Here is a 15,077-nt window from a genome sequence, read left to right as displayed (position 1 = left end):
GCTTGGGATATTTGAGAAAATGGGATCAAGTAGAAGTAATTTACAATAGGTGGGCCTGCTAACTAATTGCTTGAGTTGGAACATCTCCAGCCCCTCTATCAGTTCCAATTTGGGTGAAAGTGAAGCATCATCAAAATGTAGATTGAAGTCCTCAAGAAGAGTAAAGTTGGGAGAGAGCTTGCCAAGCCAGCTACAATATCGGGAAGCTCCTTACAAAAGTTTCCCAGAGGGCCTGGGGGAACGGTACAACAAGATCCCCGAAAGGGTACTAACATTGGATATACCAATAGTAAAATAAAGGCTTTCACAGTCTGGTAGAGGGTTCAAGGTGGTGCAGCAACTAAATTTGTTCTTATAAATAATGGCTATTCCACCTCCTCTTCTCCTTTCACTTCACTTGGTCACCGCACTCTACTCTGCACCACTTTACTCTTTGTCACTTTACTTTATGCCAGTCCACAGTACTCTATGCTACTCTACCCTATGCCACTCCTCGCCACTGTATGCCACTCTGCTCTATGCCATGCAACTCCACTCCACACAGTGCCATTCTACTCTAAGCCACTCAACTCTGTGACAGTCTACTCTATGTCACTCTACAGCACTTCGCTTTATCCCACTTCACTCCGCACCACTCTACTATATGCCACTCTTTGTGACTCTACTCTACACCACTGTAACCCCCTCAACTGTATGCCACTTTACTCTATGCCACTGTACTCCTCTCTATACCTATCCATACCACTCCGTGCCCTTCCACTCCACTCATTGTCACTCCACACCACTCCACTCTAGTCTATCCTACACCACTCTACTCTACTCAACTCTACTCTGGGACAGTCCACTCTTTGGCACTGCAATCTTTGTCACTCTACTCCACACTGCACTACTCTAACCTATACCACTACACTGTATGCCACTCTGCACCACTCTACTTAACCCCATTGCACTCTACCGAAGTGCACACTATCCGACTGTACTCTACACTGAACTACTGCACTCTATGTCAATCTACTCTATGTCAGAGCAATCTATGCCTTTGCACTGTACGCCACTCTGCTCCTTTGCACCATCCTACACCACTGCACTCTATGTCACTGCACTCTACACCACTCTACTCTGCCCACTCTACTCTATTGCACTTTATGCCACTCTACGCTGCTCTGCACCCCTCTATTTCACACTACTGCACTCTATGCCACTGCACTCTATTCCACTGCTCTCTACTCTGTACCACTCTTTACACCACACAACATGCCACTGTACTTTAAGCTATTGCACCCTGCAACACTGCACCAGTTCACTATATGCCAGTGCAATCTGTGCCACTACATTCTGCTCTGCACCACTTTACTCTAGGCCACTGCACTTTATGTCATTGTACTCTGCAGCACTTTGAGCCACTGTACTTTATGCAACTGCAATTTATGCCACTGCACTCTATGACACTATTCCGCAGCACTCTATACCCCTGCACTTTAGGTCAAAACACTTTACACCATATCTCTCTACTCTAGGCCACTGCACTCTATGCCACTGCACTCTATGACACTAACCATTACTCTGTACCACTCTATTCTATCCCACTGCACTCTGTGCCACTCTACTCTACACCACTGTACTGTATGCCACTGCACTCTATGCCACTGCACCACAGTGAGCCACATCACTATACGCCACTCTACTTTACTCTGCACCACTCTATTCTATGCTGCTGCACTCTAAGCCACTCCACTCTACACCACTGCACTCTACATTAATGGGGTCTAAGCCAATACTCTCTACGACATTCAACTCTACAGCACTCTATGCCACTGCACTCTACGCCACCCTAATCTTTTACATGCCAATGCTCTCTACTTTGCACCACTTTATACCATTCCACTTTACTCTGCAAAACTGTACTCTATGCCACTGCACTCTATGCCAGGGTACTCTAATCTGCACCATTCTACTCTATGCCACTTCACTCAATGCCACTGCATGCTATGCCACTGCACTCTACTCTGCACTGCTGCAGTCCGTGCCACTGCATTCTATGTCTATCTGATCTACTCTGCAACTGCACTCTATGCAACTACACTCTATGCCACTGCACTCTACTTTGCACCACTCTACACCACTGCGCTCTATGCCACTGCACTGTACACTGCTGCACTCTATCCCACTTTACTCTGCACAACTCTACTCAATGCCACTGCACTCTACGCCACTATACTCTACTTTGCACATTCTACTCTATTCCACTTCACTCTATGACAGTGTGCTCTATGCCAGTGCATTGTGCACTGCTCTACTCTACTCCACCGCACTTTATACCACTCTAGTCTCCTCTGCCCCGTACACCACTGCACTCTATGTCACTGCAATCTACTCTGCACCTCTCTATACGACTACACTTTACACCAGTCCACTTTACTCTGTTCTACACTATGCCACTTCACTGTACTCTATGCCACCCCATGCCATTCTAAACCGCACTACTGTAGGCCACACCACTCTAATCCCCCGAGTGCCACTCTAACCCACACAACACCACTCAATTCCACTCTATTCTATGCTACTCTACTCAACACCAATCTACTCCATCCCACTCTACTCTACACCACTTCACTCTACACCACTTTACTCTATGTGACTCTACTTAATGACACACTACTCTAATATATGCAACTTTACTCTATCACTCCCTCTACACCCCTCTGCTCCACTTTATGTCAAGGTAGTCTACCCCACCCCACTTTACACTACTCTACTCTATGCCAATGAAGTGTGCGCCACTGCACACTATGCCACTCTGCTCCTCTCTGCACCACTCAACTTCACTCCACTCCACACCATCTAGTCTACCCCACGCCACTCTACACCACTCAACTCAGCTCTACTCTATGCCAATCCATTCTACACCATTGCGCTCTACACTGTTCTCTTCTGCTCAACTGTATTCAGCACCAGCCCACTCCATTCTACTCCACCCCACTCCACTTCACTCTATGTGACACCACTTCACTGCATGTCACTCTCTGCTACGCAATTCTACACCACTCTACACTATTCTACTCAACTCTAGGCCACTCTACGCCACTCCACCCTAGGATACTCCACTCTGCGCCACTCCACTCTACTCTACTCCACTCCACGCTGCTGTGCAACAGGTCTAAAAGACATTGGCAAAGCCAGTAGCTCCCCACGTAGGCAAAACCTATTGGCTCTGTCAATACTTGTTCCATATTGCGTTAATGCAAACAAATGTCCTGCATCTGAGCCCCTTTGTAAACCTATTGTTTGATTGTTTCTCCTCATCTTTCTAAAGCCTGCCAAATAACAGCAATATAGTGCTAAAAAATGAGTAGCCTTCGAAAAGAGCCCGAGTAGTCTGCAATACAAATCTAAGGAGTCCACTAGATGTGTTTCTCCCGACTCATTTACAATCTCACCTGAAGCTTTGTCCAATCAGAATGTCTATAGCACATCCTTGCGTTTCCTTTACTGCCACTGTTCTGGTCTCTGCTGCACGCATTTGTCCTGCGTGAGATAGCATTTTCCTGACCAATGTGGTTAATGCCTTTTCCAATGAAACTCATGGTGGGAGACTGAAAACATTATCAAACTAGACTTGGAGTGATATTACAACAGCACCCCCAAAAGCAACGCAGGTTCCACTCTTCCGAATGACAGAGCCTGTTAAGGCTTCGCTGATTGGAAAATCACTTTAGATGTTGACGGCGGCCTCGCATTCAGAGAAGGACGACCTGGGCTGAACTGCGCAGAAGATAAAGTGGATTTGTGGAAAACAGCCAGAGCCGTTAATCCAATGTATAATAGTGAGATTCGTCAGTGCTCCGGCCGATAACTGGCATGTGCGGTGATGATGTGCGGTAATTACCCAGCCTGCCACCCGCTAAGCCAGCTCTGGTGATTGTTGTTACAGCAGTAATGGATCTTTGAAGGGTGTGAAATGACCTTTGCCTTTTACTCCTGTCTGACTCTGGCTGTAGCCGAACAGCGTAGGCCAGCAGCTGCTTTAAATACTGGTGCGAGGGACTCCTTCAAGCACTCGGATTCATTAACCTGGGGGAGGTCATTGGACTTGAAGGCTTGTCTCTCTACCTAACTCCACTCTGTTTTATAGCCCTACAAATCAATCAATCTATCTATCTATCTATCTATCTATCTATCTATCTATCTATCTATCTATCTATCTATCTATCTATCTATCTATCTATCTATCTATCTATCTATCTATCTATCTATCTATCTATCTATCTATCTATCTATCTATCTATCTATCTATCTATCTATCTGTCTATCTGTCTATCTGTCTATCTATCTATCTATCTGTCTATCTGTCTGTCTGTCTATCTGTCTGTCTGTCTGTCTGTCTGTCTGTCTGTCTGTCTGTCTGTCTGTCTGTCTGTCTGTCTATCTATCTATCTATCTATATTTTTGTAACTCTCCCTAATATCGCCTACCTTCTCTTTCCGTCTAGCTCTCTTTGGGGCATATTAGCAAGAACCTCATTAAAACGATCGCAGTTTTAGCGGCAGGAAACTGCCGCTAAAACGGCAATAATGGCCTCGCTCATATGCGTTATAGAATTCCAGTAGAAGCCCAGGTTAGATGTGCAGGACATCTAACCTGGACTTCTATTGGAATTCTATAACGCATATTAGCAAGCCCATTATCGCTGTTTTAGCTGCAATTTCCTGCCACTAAAACTGCGATAATTTTAACAAGGTTCTTGCTAATATGCCCTTCTTTTTTCTAGAAAATACCCCTTTAATTATGTTAGTAGGGAGCACGTCAAGTAAACGTGCAAAAATCTTGGTATCAGCTGTATAGTGAAGTGAAAAAATTACACAAATTAAGTGGTATTGCCGATCATCATTCAATGAATGTACAAATAGAAAATGGTTAGTTTAAAGCAAGGTGCCACTAAAGGTTATGAGGCCACCTTTATGCAAGCAATCAAACGTATCTAAGATGCAAATTAGCGAAATAATTTGTGGTCAGTTAGATATATGTGTATATATATATATATATATATATATATATATATATATATATATATATATATATATATATATATATATATATATATATATATATATATATATATATATATATATATATTACCTACTGGCCGTCGCCAGTAGGTAGTTATAGTAAGGACCTAGTTTCCATAGGAAATCCGCAACATTCTATTTGGAATAACGTTAGCGCCGGTTGATGAATTCACGCAAAATTCTCAAAGAAAATGGCCTGCTCCGCTCCGCTCCTTCCCTGAAAGTTTCTGGGTGATTTGTGAAGTGGGGGCCAAGAAAAAAGGGGGGTCCCAAAATGTGTTTTCTCCATGCAATTTTCCATAGGGACCTTTAAGACGGGCTACAGCCCAAACTGCTGAACGGAATTATACCAAATTTGGCAAAAAGGTAGAGTTTGGTTCGCAGATTACGCTTTTTGTTAAATGGTGTAAATCCGTTCAGTAGTTTCTGAGAAAATCTAAAGTAAAATCATAGATATATCTATAGACGAAGTACCGTACGAGTACTGTCCGAGGATAGTGTGCGTACCATTACGAGCACGAGCTGCATGCTAATTGGCTGTCGACTGTCTTTCAACACTCCAAACCAGGAGGTTTTGGCAGAAAGCAGCGAAAGAAACACAAAAATCACGCAAAGGGGGCAGGGTAGAAACACCCGGACCCCGTAGGCCTGCTCAGGGAGTCCCACAAGGACCCCCTAGGCAAAAAACATTAAAAGAAAAAAAAAGTCACGGTATACGCGTAAGGTATGCGTATGCTGTGAAAAAGAAGAAAAAACCTGAAGCCCACTTTATTGTTAATTAGCCCCTGGGGGGGGCCAAATCCCGGGGGAATGTTTTTATTTATAATGGGTGGCCCAGAGGGGGGCCCACTCCTCTGACCAGGCCTTGGCCAAAATCCTCTGTAATGAGATAACCAGAAAAGAGGCACACCCTTCTCGTACATCATGGCCAAGACCTGGAAAGAACTCTCCCTCAGCATCAGATGAACCCCCACACTGAAAGCATTCAAGAAGAGCCATAACACCTGTCTTTTCGAATGATGAAAGCTGCAAAAAATCCCCCCCACATACTCCCCCAGTGCTTGGAAATCCTCACAGGTGAATAGTGAGGTCTATAGATCCCTAATTGATTAATTCATACGCCACCACAGTTTGTGTTTGAGTGGTATGAACAGGCCCTGCCATTGCTTTGGCTGTCTGTAACTCTTAAGGGTAGTGAAATGAGCAGTATTACCTTCTTTAATATACACAGAAACTCTGAGATTCGTTTGGCTTCACGTCTGAGAGCTATTTTTAGGGTGCTGGTGAGCTACTAGTAGTTCCCGAGCTAGTAGTTGGAGACCCCTGGTATATATAATGAGTGGGGAATGGTAGTCCTGAAGCATAAATGTGAAGGTTATTACACCACAAAATGCATAATACATAGCACGTTGAATCAGTGCATTCCCTAAAGCCTGCCTCACTTCATGAGTACATGCTTACTGAGTGAATGATTTTATAATATACAGTAATAAAGAGAATTAAAAAAACATTTACAAAAAGCGAAGTTACTTGAATAATAAGTTGAAAAAAAGGGGAATGAATGTTAATATTCCTATTAAAAAAATATTATACCGTATGTACTTTCCAGAAGAGTTGGATGAATTTCTACGGAGGATGGAAACAATATCGAAGAGAGGTAAATTATATGAATGGAAGTAGAGGTTATTTAATGAATTAGTACGTGCAAAGTATTGATGAGGAGCGATGTCATAATCTTCAATTTATCTTTCATTTCCAGAGAGGGATCATGTTGTTAATGTATATTTTAATCTATATTAAACTGTATGATCCCTCAACTGGAGTTGATTGACTTACATCCGACAATTTCTTTTTTTTTAGTATGCAAGTATTTCTTTATGATTGAAAAATGTACTAAAACCAAAACTCTTTATCTTCTAGAGTGAAATTGGCCTAAAAGTATTTATATCAATTAGTGCTTTTTGGAATTTTCACTCGCGAAGAATAGGAGGATTGGAAGTTCTTTTTTGAAACTAAGTAATATATTTGTGGTTTAAAATGTCATGATTGTTGAATGTAATAATGGCATGAAATGTACATAAAAAAAGAAAGATGAAGTAGTGAGGGAGTGTTTGTCGTAGCACTTCTATTCTACTTTATCTGAAAGTAAAAGAATCCCAAACATTTATAAAAAGATGATGGGGCAACACTTATAAAATTAAAGCATAGGGAATGAGTGCTTATGATAAAATAAAATAAATGTGGTCGGACGCGTGATACTAATGAATGTAAAATAATTTTTGCATTTCACCCATATGATGAATATAAAAGACTCAATAAAACTATTTTGAAAACATGAGCATTTTTCTTTCAAGATGGTTTGAAAGTTATACATTTTATAAAAGAACATAGTACTGAACACTAAAGGAGAAAAGTTAGCACAATTATGATAGAATAGAAAATAGAATAATAATTTTAAATACTTTTACAGTCAACAAACTCGTAAGCAGAGTACATAGTTCAAGTTAAAAGCACCCTACCACAACTAGTTTTTGAAACGCAGAGTCACAAAATGGGCTACATACATGGTGACTGTATTGTAACGTCACATAGAAAAAAGAAAGCCAATCAAAATTAGCATGAGGAAGGTAGACGTAAGTACACAACAGCCAATCAATTTTTTTTCAAAATCTGCGGAAGGAAAGGGATTGGTCGCTAATACATTTTCTTACAATGCTTCACAACCAATCAAAAAGAAGTGTTGAAAGTTTCTGTTTTTATCATATGAGTAAATGAGATATCTTTGCATGTACACGCAGTGAGAGGGAATTATTAAAGATGACTTGCTCTCGCAAGACCCCGAAAGGCTTCTTCCTGAGTAAGTACGCACTTCACTGCCAGACCCCATTTAATGATTATCCAGGCTCTCAAGCCTAAACACATCAGAAATCATCTCTCATCACTTTCTCTTCTTTTTAGTGTATTCTGTGTGGCAGACTGTGTGACCCTATGCCCAGATCCCTCGAAGTCCCTGGAGACTGCCACACCGAAGACCAGCTCCTACAGTGTCTTGGAGCCGGGTGGCCCCCCTCCCAACCTTTTAAAGCCCCAGGGGGAGGTGTAAATTAATCAAGACTGAATACGTTAGTACAGCCCACTCCGCTTACGCTACCAGGAAAACACAACAACACTACATGGCCCAGATTTCCATTGTAGTGATTTGTTAGTTCCAGGTCTAGTTGTCAGATCGGCACACACACACTTCCTCATGGTTGGTATACACCCACAACACACCCATCCAGCGCATCCGTCACTACACACGTGGCCCTATCTATAAAAAAGATGGAGCGCACGTGTTGTACGCCATTTTAGAGTTGTTCCCAAACTACCGAACAAGGGGACCCACTACCACAAGCGTGGCCTCTTTGGTCACTGAATTAGTGCTACCCGAAGCACTGAGCGGGTGAAGAACCTGTGATGATGATGATGGGAGCACGAGTATGCCGTTAGCCATAGAGATATCAAGACTCAGCATCATATATGAGACTTCTTTGTTGCAGATCGGGACAACATGATGCAGAAGGTGTCTTTTCCACGAAAAGGAGAGCAGTGAGGCCTGGGTACGCATCAGAGGAAGTCAAAGGGTTGTAGCAGACTAGATACAAAAAGGCGACACAGAGATTTAGACAAACGCACTCCTATATAGTGTATCAATTTACATGTATACATTTTTTTCCCAATAGCAGGAACATTTTTATAATCGCTGAAACGTCCAGAATATTACCTATACAAATAGTTTGTATAAATGTGAGAAGGAACGTGTATGAAAGCGCAATGTTATCTAACTGCACATTAAGATGGTAACAATTACCAATCATAACATCTTTCTTTTACTATCTTTTAGATGTAGAGCATTATGTCCAGCACGTGGTGAAAAACACCTGTGACAGAAAGGTGAGCTGGGAATATTGTTTTTAGTCACTCTCTTATTTCCTCTCTCCTTTCATAAAAAAGATTACACACAATGTTAACTACCTTTTTATCTTACAGGTTGTGTTTTACAAATTGACGAAACCCCCGCAAAAGAAACCTACAAAGCTCTATGTTCGTGTATTCTGCGATGATGCGTAGCCACTGTAACAACGACTGAGAAGCCTGCTTCAACACATAGTGCACCCTCTTTGAATGACGCCAATGGCTCAAGGTGAGCAAAGAAGCTTGTTTCCGATACAACGACAAGTTATCTGCGAAAGGAGAGAATATGTAGTATGCAGCAGGCGTGCAATACCCATTAGGCTAACGGTGCTTGAGCCCCACACCCATCATGTGTGTCTCTTCCACGTTTTAATGTCCTTTTTTCTCTCTCTTTTTTACTGTCTCTCACATCTTTTTTTTCTTCTTTTTTACAGTTATGGACGCTGCTGTGTCCATGGTGCCATATAGAACCTTATCTGAGTTTAAGTGGTGAACTCTGTTAGCTACAGTGAAGTCTGCTTTGAGACATAGAGCACCCTCTTTTAATCATGCCTATGGCACTAGGTGAGCAAAGATTTTTGTTTCCGAAACAACAACAAATTATCTGCGATAGGAGAGAGTGGGTAGTGTACAGCAGCTTGACTGAGTAGAAATGTATAATTACCCCCAAGCAGTGACAATAGATAGGTTACAACAGTCTGAGGAACAGATCTACAAGCTTATTGCGCCACTTTTGTGTCACTTTTAACATGGGAAAAGTAGCGCAAGGAGCTTGTAAATCTGCGTCTAACTTTTCAAGAAAAACTCTCAACTCCAGATTGTGCGAGTCAATGGGGTGCAACAGTCTAGGTACGGAATATTAAGAACTCACATTAAAATTCACTTTTGTCAGGAGTTTCGCAACTCAGTTTACGGTGATTAATCAAATGTCCTTTTGTTTGCTTCACCAAACATCCTTCAGAAGCAATCACGGCATATCGAGCAAAAGCAGTGGAATTGTCCGCAACGTATTGAACATACTTTGACGTGTAGAAGCAGAGTTAAATTCAAGTTGTGAACTCTGTAGGCCGCAGTGTTTATACAAGGTAGGCACAGCGGCCTAGATATACAATGCCTCCGATTAAATGCATTAGAAATAAACCGGCATATTTACAATCCCTTTGTGCCACTTTTGTGTCAGTAACGCAGTAGGCACTTCCATATAGACTCCACTTGAACGCGGGACTATAACAGAAGTGAAATGTACCAGGTACACTGCACACGTAAAATCATAGTGTTACCTTGACTTGTAATGTTTCACTATATTTAGTCACATGTACATAATTTTAAAATCTAATTTTCTTTTTTGTTTTGCAGCTTACCTATTGTATTCTTTTGGAGTCCACATCACAATTTGTTTATAATATGTTTTATTAAAGTTATTTTTCTAGTTGTTTATTATATAGTTATCTTTAAGTTATGATTACAGTTATTCTTGTTTTATTAAAGGTTAATTAAAAAAAACTATATACGTCTTTTTTTGGAGGGGGGTGACGGTCCACAATAGAAATAACATTTATAATTTGAAGTACTATGGTAAGACGTTTGAGAGTAGGGTTGAAAAGTACTGGCTGTACAATAAGTTATATTTACTCTGGATGCTCTACAAGACAGAAAGGAAATCAAAGTAAAACAAAACAATGTGTACCAGATTTACAAACCCCTTGCGCCACTTTCGCGTGCAAGGCCACCCCCTACAAAAATTAAAAGTGTGTGGGCCTCAATGACGCCCTTCAAACCACGGAAACAATGAACCCCTGGAGCTTTCTATATTGCGTGAGGGGGGTTGCGTGACCCTCTGCCTTGTGAACTGGAGTCCACCATGCCAAGACACGGTTCCTGCAGTGTCCTGAGGGGGAAACAGCCATTACAACACGGTCATAACCACGCGTGACCGTCACCACGAAGCCATTAGCACGCATATGGCTTTACCACGCATGCTTTTACGACTAGTATGCATTTACCATGCATGATAAAGGCATAAGCATGATAATGGCTTTGTGGTGACGGTCATGCATTGTAATGGCTGTGGCTTACGTGCTTCAAATTAGTTTTTAGGTATTCATGTCACCAAGTCTGATAAGATCAGAGGTCAAGGACAAACACTGAGGATTCTGTGGTAGGAAATCTCATGGCTCACAGAGAAGGTAGGCGGGGGGGTAAAATAAAAATGAAAGTGGCAGGTATAATAAAAATAACTAAGGAAAAGTACTGAAATGCTGGAGTACGGAGTATGTAATCAAGGTTTGGTGCCCCAGGCAATACGTTTCAAATAAATATAGATAGAATATGATTATTAATATATTAAAAAAGTGAAGCTGCGGATGAGGCACGCGGCCCGGGAGAAGAAAGAGGCAATGTAATACCTGAAATGAGTGGAGGTTTGCTTGCTGAACTTGAATAAAAAGAAATAAGCGTGGTCTTGGAAACGAGGCTGCGCATGCATACAGACTACAACGGGTGCAGAAAAAATGGAAAGTTTTACATACTAGCATAGAAATATAGCTCTTTTTTGACCAGTGAAGTTAGTTCTGAAAAGAACTGCCTTTATTGTCTTTTTTTTAACTTAAAAAATAAATTGGAGACAAAACAGTGTCCAACAGGAACAAATAAACAAAAACAAAAATTTGCGCTGTGAGCAACGTGCTCCTGTTTGTGCCATTTACTTAAATTAATTGACTTCCCCCCGTAGCAGAGCATCTCATTGCAAAATTTGCAATGGATGATTAAGTCAGCAAAATCCGGTTCGATATTTGGATGCTGAGTCTATGGCTGTGTGGTTGGTGCGCTTGAAGTGCTGGGAACAGCAGGTGATGGATTGTTCCGTAGCCTACCAGAGCAAGCTCTTGCATAATTGTGAGGATGGTAGTTTTTCACACGGCGATCCATGCTGGCTGTCCAAAATGAGTACTTCTTGCTCGGATGTCCTCTTGACAGTGTGGTGTCACAGATTTTGCAGGTGACCTCTGCAGCATTTACCTTTTTCTGTCCTTCTGGAAAGGTGAAAAATGTCGAAATTACTGCCTCTTTTCCTTTTCCCTGTGACTCCTCAGCTATAAATTCTTCCTCTGAAGAATGTTCTTGTTGTAACTTTAATCTCCCAGTGGTACTTTCCATCCACCCCTCCCCTCTATCCCAGTTGGTATCCCCTGCCCTGAAGCTGACAATAGAATGTTGGTGCACTCTCCAGTGAGGATGGTTAATAAACAGGTCTTGCTTTACACCGGAGTCCTTGTCATCACTTTCAAGTTCCAACACCGGCGACAAGGATGGGATAAATAGAGTTTACGGTACTATTTATGTCCCTTACTTGCAAAATTATCTTACCGCCTCTTTGCTCTATACACTTTACTTCCTTGGTTGCACTCTTCTCCATATTCCTTCCCTCATTTCTAGTGTGCAGTTCTCCATCTCTACATACTCTCGCAAAATGCCCTCTTCTATTACATTTTTTACAAGTAACATACCTTGCTGGGCACTGGTAAAAAGTTGCAAAATGGTTATTGCTGCCACACCTGTAGCATTTGGGACCCTTCTCCTTAGATTCTCCTCTTACACTGTAATTTTCTTTTGGCTTCACCTTACACACTTCATTACAGTCCTCCTCTTCCTTTATAGAAGCCACCACTTCCCCATTAGGTGTCATTTCTTTAATGCATCTTGCTGTATGCTCAACTGACTTAGCTATTTCAATAGCTTCTCTTAACCCTGGGTTTTTGGCTAGTTATTTCTCCTGAATACGTGGGTTATTGGTGCACCTCACAAGTTGGTCCCTTATGAGGGAATCAGTTAAACTACCAAACTCACATAGCTGAGTGAGACCCCACAATGAGGCAATTAAATTTTGCACAGATTCTTGTTTACCTTGACATCTTTTGAAAAACTTGTGGCGTTCTAACACCACATTTATCTTGTCCCCAAAATGTTTCTCTAACTTGCCCATGGTTTGCTCATACATATCAACATCGATGTCCTCCTCTCCCTCCTGTTCTAGCATAGGTAGTGACTCATAAACCTTGCGCCCTTGTCTACCCAAATTGTGAAGAACATGATACAGTGGTGAATTCATTAAAGGAGGAATTAATAAACTCTCCGGCATTAGGTACTGTTGACGCATCAAAAAAAAACTATCCTAGCTACAGATGCTTCCAACAAGGTCCTGGGCGCCACCTTGATACAGAAGGATGGAAAAGAGGAGAAGATCATCGCATTTGCATCCAGGAGTCTTAAAAACCCTGAACGGAATTATTCCATAATTGAAAGGGAGGCCTTGGCCTGTTTCTGGGCTGTTAGACATTTCAAGTTTTTCTTGTGGGGTTTAAGGTTCACCATCCTGACGGATCATAAACCCCTCACCTTCAAATTCTCTGTGAAGGGGTTAGAAAATTTAACACCTCACATCAGCAGATGGATCCTGGGACTGGAACATTATAACTTCAATGTGGAGTATGTACCGGGCAAGGAAAATAAAATCGTGGATTTCCTGTCAAGGTCTCCGTTACCAGAAGTTGCGTCACAGAGGAAGCTCTTGACAGTCCCATATTAATGATGGAGATGCATGCGATCACGGAAAAGGAATGGGAGGATGATATGAAGGAAGACAAGGAGTTAAGTTCCCTAAAAGAATATATGGAAAAAGGATGGCCGAACAAGAAAAATGAACTTGACGCCGGCATAGAGGAGTATTGGGAAGTCAGAAACTAATTAAGTGTCATCAAAGGAAGAATATATCGCAATAATAGAGTGGTACCACCCAAGGGCCTCAGGAAGAAGGTCAGTGACTTGGCACATGAAGGCCATCTGGGGTGAAGCCTTACTAAAGCCAGAGTCAGATTTAGTTTCTGGTTCCCCAGGATGGACGCCATGACTGAACAAATTGTAAAGGATTGCGGAGCGTGTGCCAAAAGCGACAAATCTAAGGCTGTGCAAAAAGCACCATTATCTCCAGTAAAGGTGCCAACCAAACCGTGGAGCAAGCTGGCCATGGACATCATCGGACCTATGCAGGAATTAGGAGAAAGGAAGAGATTCATGCTGGTCTTAATTGATTACACAACCCATTAGATCAAGCAGAAGTTTGTGCACAGTGTCACCACAAAGGTGGTGATTGAGTTCTTGAATGGAGTGTTCGTCGAAGAAGGCATACCGGCGACTTTGGTGACAGACAATGGAGTGCAGTTCATCTCAGAAGAAATGCGCGCATTTCTCAAGGAAATGGACATTAAGCATGAGACCACAGCTTTGTATTGCCAAAAAGCCAATGGCTTAGTCGAGCGTGCAAACAGAATCATAAAGGAACATATCCAGTTAGCTGCCACCAACGGACATTACATAGAAGGTTCCCTTAGGAAGTGTCTGTGGGCATACCACACCTCACAGAATAAAGTCACAAGCATTTCACCTTTTGTAGCATTGCGTGGTGGAGAACCTTGTACTAAGTTGAATCCTAGTTGGTTGAGTGGTGGTGAGGCTAGAGAAGTGGATCAGGAGGTAACAGCGGAAAAGATCAAACTACACCAAGACAATTACATGCAGTGGTATGACACAAAACATGGGGTGAAGGATTCCCAGTGGGAGGTTGGTGACCTGGTACAAGCCAGGAGCAACAATAAAGTGGGAGCCACCCAAAGTAAATACTAACTACACACCTTGTAAAATTGCTAAAGTGCTTAAGAATGTGGTTCAACTTGAAAATGGTCAATGGTGGAGTTTTGATAATATTGTAATTGCACATGAGTATTGTATTGTATTGTATTGTATGGCGTTTTTGTAAAGCCCATGGTTACTAGAAGGCATCTCAGCGCTGAGATAGAGTCATACTCTGTGGGGGCGGGGGGAGGGGGGATCATTTAGGAAAGAGGAAGGTTTTCAGAGTTTTCCGGAAGCGAAGATGGCCAGATTCCACGCGTAGTTCAATGGGAGAGAATTCCAGTGTGAGGCCGCATTCACCGAGAAGCAGCGGCCTCCGGGGTGAGCTTTCTTGATTCGAGGCACCGTAGCCAGAAACCCATTGTCTGA

This window comes from Lissotriton vulgaris, chromosome 1_1, assembly GCF_964263255.1.
Source record: "Lissotriton vulgaris chromosome 1_1, aLisVul1.2, whole genome shotgun sequence".
NCBI classification, from domain to species: domain Eukaryota; kingdom Metazoa; phylum Chordata; class Amphibia; order Caudata; family Salamandridae; genus Lissotriton; species Lissotriton vulgaris.
This window is presented reverse-complemented; position numbering follows the sequence as displayed.